At 43.3% G+C, this 6,000-nt stretch overlaps 1 protein-coding gene across 4 annotated transcripts in view; it reads right to left on the bottom strand.

Moving 5' to 3' along the window:
• Positions 1-5,013, bottom strand: part of SPP2 (secreted phosphoprotein 2) — a 29,060-nt gene extending 24,047 nt beyond the window's left edge. For 2 of the 4 annotated variants that reach the window (XM_032394958.1, XM_032394790.1), the window contains exon 1: positions 4,565-4,929. The gene's annotated coding sequence lies outside the window, so the exon portion shown is untranslated. Of the gene's footprint in view, positions 1-4,564; positions 4,930-4,949 lie in introns of those variants that run through there. The other 2 variants (XM_032394873.1, XM_032395034.1) reach the window with 2 other exon arrangements.
• Between the last annotated feature and the right edge of the window lie 987 nt (positions 5,014-6,000).

Below are 6,000 nucleotides of genomic sequence, written 5' to 3' on the forward strand. Positions count from 1 at the left end.
GAACTGGGCCTTGACAGAAACAGAAACACGCAGAGGGGAGGAGGGGACCAAGGCCAGGAAGACAGAACAGAAAGGAGACCTCTGGAAAGGGGACTGTGGCCGTTTACTAGGGACACAGTGTGGGGCAGGATGTTGGTTAGAGGCAGACCAGCCATTGTTACCAACAGGAAGGATGAAGAGGAGACACTGGGTAGAATTACCACCACCGCTGTGCCCTACCAGCAGTGCGGTATGCAAGTATGAAATTAACGCTACCACGTGAGGCAAGGCGATTAATCAAAATATTGCCTCCATTTTGCCTGCCCTCTGCACAAAGGGTCAAAATCATGCTTCTGTTGATTTCATAGACTGGCTGGATCATGAATATTTACTGCTCTGATCCCAAAGATATTCTTTTTACGGGTCTTATTCATCAGCACGTTGCCACAGAGGTCATTAAAAATCCCTGGATAATCTCAGGGTCCGAATGTCCATTTGCCCCATGCAACATCTCTGGGTCCAGTAGCTTCTGGCCTCATCTGGGGCCACCCGCCTTCCCTCTACAGGCTCCAGTCATACAGGTGTCCTTGCAGTTCCTTGAGGACACAAAACAACTTCCATCCCACAGCCTTTCCCCGATTCCTTCTACCAAACAGTGATGGCATTTCTCTTGCTTTCCCCAAGTCAGCCCCTTCCCATCATTCGGGCATCGGCTTAACGAGCACCTCTTCAGAGAGAATTCTTGAGCACCCCTCCACATCATCTCCGCTTGCCCCCTTCCTGCCACTTATCACAATGCCTGGTGGTCTTGCTTGCTTGCTTCTTATTGTCCTTCACTTCTAGGAGACTACAGTCTCCGTGAGGCAGGGGGCATGCCCAGTCTTGTTTGTGCTACACCGCATCCCAGATAGGAACACACATGGTCTCTCTGAACCTTAATCCGGGGCTTCCCGTTTGGAGCCTGCACTAATTTCTGCAGTGCCAAAGGTACACAAAGCAGTATGCTAAGAGATTTGTAATTCTCTTACTCTTAGCCTGGTTTGAACTCAATTCCATTAGAATCTTCCAGATTTAACTAAAGGCACCATCTGGCTCCGAACTCCAACGTCTCATTAAATGAGCAATACTAATAAAAGTAATTGCAAAAGAATAGAGGAGATTAAGGAGACAACAATAAAATAATGTTGCCAGCACGGGGCTATTGGTTTTGTTTGTAGCTTGCTGGCGCGAGATAGATCATTTCAGTGCTGGATTCACTTGGCTGTAATAAACAATGCGCAGGGCATACAGAGCAGGGGCTGGTTGGTGCTCAAAAGTGATGATCTAAAACTGCATCACGTCTGGGAAACCTGGAATAGTATGTATAAGCCATCTGTTGAAATTCAGGCCATAATGATGTATTTCCTTTTTTTTTTTTTTTTGCCTATCTGCAGAAAGGTGTACAGGATCAATTCTAGCAGTTTTCTGCTATTTGAACAAAAACTATTTAGGTGAACTATTAAAAGTTATGTGGCAGTAAGTGAAGAAGTTTGCATAGCTTTTTTTTTTACATAGCCCCTGGACATTTATATCTATCACAGGAAGCTTAACCAGCAATTGGAAAATGTCTGAGTAAAGATGGGTGGACATCCATATCACAGAGTAATAAGATTCATTGCTATCATCTTTATCATTTCTCTTGAGATTGTTTCTTTCATTTTGGTCATCTCTCTAGTAATATTAAACTTAAGAAAAGTTTAGAGCAAATGTAAACCAAATCTTCATCTGATCCATAAATCACAGATTTCACCTCTGTGTTACAATCTCGTCTAAGAACACAGTTTCTCAACTCCTGAACTCCACTGTCAAGATGTACCTTGATTACCTATGGTCACAACATTTCCATGTACTGGAAATGTCAATCTTATTGTTGATTTCATATTTTAGGGAACGATGTGTTTATTTGCAAGCATAAGATGATAGATCAGAAGTTCTCAAAGTGTGGTCCCCAGGCCAACAGCTTCAGCGCCACCTGGGAACTTATGAAAAAGGCAAATTCTCAAACCCCACCCCAGACCTATTACATCAGAAATTCTAGGGAGAAGACCCAACCGTCTGTGTTTTACACGTATTCTAGGTGATTCTGACGCATGCTCCAACGTGAGAACCACCATGTAGAGCAATCTTCTCAACCAGAGCTGAGTTTGCTCCTCAAGGGCATGTGGCAATGTCCGGAGATATTTTTGGTTGTCAATAACTAGGGCAGAGGACCTACTGGGCATCTAGAAGCCAGACCTGTTGATGAACATCCTACGTTGCACAGGAAAGACCCCCATAAAAAACAATTATCCAGTCCAAAATGTCAATCATGCCAACGTTGAGAAACCCTGCTGAAAGGAAAGAACCTTCAAACAGGAGCCTTGAGTTTTAATTATGGCTTCCTATAAATTTTCGTTTATTTTGGTTTTGGTGTGATATGTCCTATGAAAGATTTTATTTTCTTTTTAAGCCCTACTCAACTTGTTTTTGGTTTCTACTAGTGTCATCTTTAGAAAGCCTTCAACTTAAAGTCATAATTGTTTACCTATATGTTATAACTTCCTGTTTTACATTTTAATTATTTAATCCATTTGGAATGAATTTTGATAAAAGTTGTGAAGTAATGATTTGACAGTTCCTTTTTTTGTATAAATCCCCTCATATCTAGGGTGTACAGTCACTTCTATTTCTTAACCAAACCACGACAGATAAGAGGATGCCCTTCACCAAAACAAAGGAATTAGCTAAGCACAAGGAAATTTCAGTTTGAATCAGCTTCAACTTCATGTGACCAGAAATTCAAAACCAGAGTAAATGACATTTAAGTTTATTTTTCACATTAAAAAAAAAAAGTGTGATGATAGGCAACCGAGGGCTTGTTTGGAGGTTCCACAATTTGATCAGGGACCTGGACTCCTTTAGGATATCCTATCATTATGTTCCAAAATAGCAGCCAGAGCTCCAGCCATCACATTCTATTCCATGCAGCTTGAAGAAGGAAAGAGAAAGATAAGTGTCTTCTCTTTAAGGACACTTTCCAAAGGTCACACACAGCATTGCCGCCTACATCTCATTGGCCAAAAATAAGTTACTGGGGGATTTATGCTCCAGAGAGGTGAAGAGAATCTCCAGGAAGACAATTGTGCAGGAGGCTAGAAGGCAACCCTTGAGTAGATAAAGGATAATATTAATAGAGTCTCTGATAAAGAATACTGAGAAGAGATTCAGACCCTTCGTGTAGACTTCAGAGTTGCATTTCTGATTGGTACAGAGAAAATTAAGCAAACCTTTTTAAATGACGCATTGCTATTTCCAGGAAAAATAAACATTTGCTCAGGAAAGAATTCAGTTAGGAAAACTTTGGTTACAGCGTGGTAACCAACATCATCCCCCAAACCACAGTAGCTTAAAACAATCAGATCTTATCTTTTGCTCGCTGCCAGTTGAAAAAAGGACTCTCTTGATCACAGTCACAAAAGGACCCGGACCATGGAGCAATCATCTTCTGGAACGTGGCCAGATGCAAAGAGAGCCCTGGAGAATTTCACATCAACAATTAAATGGTCTGGAGTTTGTTGCCAGATCAGTCACATGACCCCACCTCAATTCAGAAGTCCACCCTGAAGGTAGACTTCCAAATATTTGACACAGAGCGACAGTGAATGACGAAAGGACATGCCGCGTTGCTGTGAAAAATACAGATATAACCATGATCACATGAGCACTGAGCAGTGATGGTTGGGAGGAAGGCAGCAGCTTGGGAAGTGTTTATTGCATGGAGGTGGGGGTGGGGAAGGGGCATTAAAAAAAAGTGGGAAGTCACAGGAATCAAAAATCAACAAAGAGCAGTATAAGCCTATTATTTAGAAATAAGAACTTAAAAAAGCAGAACAAACAGGCAAAAGACTTTTAAGGGTTTGTCCCCGTTCTTCGTTAGGCACAGATTGTTATTTTTCACTATAAGCCTCGCGGCGCTTTTCGGCTTTTTAAAAATATGTCAAATGTTATTTTGGAAGGGAAAGAAATTAAATTTCAAATTTCAAGAGTGGGAGGAAATGCCTCAAATATTTGATAGCAATCATCTCTTTATCTGTTGAATGCACAACACCACATGTCATTCTCTCATGAAAAAAAGCGAGGAGCACAATGAGATGCCTTATTGCTATCTTTGCCCCTCGACTCCAAGTGCTCAGATCTGGAACAAATCCTGTGTCTGTTTCCATTTCCACAAGCAGCAAATAAGCACCATTTAAGAGCAAAGCAAACTACAGAACTCAATAACCCCCAAAGGAAGGATAATTTGCAGACTTTTATACTTCCAGTCACCATGTCTAATCCTATGCTAACTCCTTGGAAGCACAATAGCGTTTCTAAGAGACAGGAATCCAGAGAATTCTAAAACAACACTCTTTCCTTTTAAAAATGTAAATCAGTGGACATGTTTGCGGGCTCCAGCACTGAATGCACCCCGAGGATTTATCGAAAAGCTTCCTTGATGCTTCCAAATTCTTGGGATTGCTTTGTGCCTTTCTGCAATTAATAAGAGATAGCGAATATTTTTTCCTACCTGGTACGATACGGCTATTTTCAGACCAGTCGTTTTCCAAGCATATGCTTGTTTGAAGAACATGGGGAGCGGGAGCTATTTAGGGGCCAGCATGGCTCTGTCCTCCTGCAGGCTTCTGGAAGGGCAGCCAGCCCCTGGGGACTGAGGCTGCTCAGCTCTTTTCATTGACTCGCATAGATGTAAATAATGAGAGTCTGGCATCTTCCCGCCAGACGCCCTGCACTGCCCTGTCTTCCTTCGGACAGCTGTGATGAAGGTGATGGGGGAGAAGAGGCAAAGTAGGGGAATAAAGAATCTGTAAAGCCACCTCAAGACAGTATCCTGCTTCTCAAGCCTAACCTCCTGTTGCCTAATCCTATTATGCCCGTTGGAAACTGAGAATTACCTCTAGTTCCCTGCAGGATTCTCGTCGCTGCTCCCTCCTCTCAGCCCAGGCAGATGGAGATCCTGGGCCAACTAGGGAGAAGGTCATGTTCTCAAAGAGGCAAAAACAAAGTCATGAATAATTTCCAAAGTGTTCCCCTAGTTTTGGTGCAGTTGCTTGGCTGTTTGCCCTGTGCCAGGCCCTGCCGAGTGCTCACATCCCACCACCACCCCCGAGGGACTGATGCCATCCCCTTTGGGCAGACAAGAAGGCAGGGCCCAGATTATAGGGCTAATGGTAGAGTTCAGTGTGTTGTCCTGCTGCCTTCTGCCAGGTGCACTTTTCATGGCCCTAGGGGTGACACCGTTGGAGACTTGGGCCATCTATTGGTAGAGGCACAGTCTGGTAAATAAAGGCTCAACAGGAATTGTTGGGACTTTCTCCTTCCTTTGACCAAAACCTCCTTCCTGGCCTTCTTCCTGGCCAAGCACTTGTCCTACCAGACTCGGCTCAGACCCCAGCTGCCTGCACGGTTCACTGTGAAGCTCTCTTGCTGCTCTGCCCACCCACGTGGGCCCTGTGGTAGGTCCCCGGGACTTCCTCTGTTATCATGCCTTTCACATCCTGTTAGGATCTTGAATTCTCTCATCTGTCTCATTAGCGTGTGAGTCCTTTGAAGGAAGCAATGGCGTCATTTATTTCAAATAATTTAAGAAGCAATTGTTCAATGAATGAGTGCACGAATGAATGAATGCACACATGAATGAATGAATGAATGAATGCACTCATGAGTTCAGATGAGGAAGCCAGAGTTTCGTGACCTGCCCCATATCGAATAACTAGTTATGCCGGAACAGATCTAAAAGTTATGTCTCCTAACTTCTGAGCCAGCGCTTTTCCCACCATCTTTATCCAAACCTGGAACGTGTTTCCCCTCTTTAGGAGTCCCCACTACGATTCGGCTAACACTGTGTGAGAAACTAGTTTAACCACTTGAAAGGGAATAGAGCAGAGATTAAAGAACTCAGAGGGGAAAAAAACTACACATCAGAGAAAAAAAAAGAGAACATAC

The sequence above is a fragment of the Phoca vitulina genome, unplaced genomic scaffold, assembly GCF_004348235.1.
Source record: "Phoca vitulina isolate PV1807 unplaced genomic scaffold, GSC_HSeal_1.0 scaffold1, whole genome shotgun sequence".
Lineage (NCBI taxonomy): Eukaryota > Metazoa > Chordata > Mammalia > Carnivora > Phocidae > Phoca > Phoca vitulina.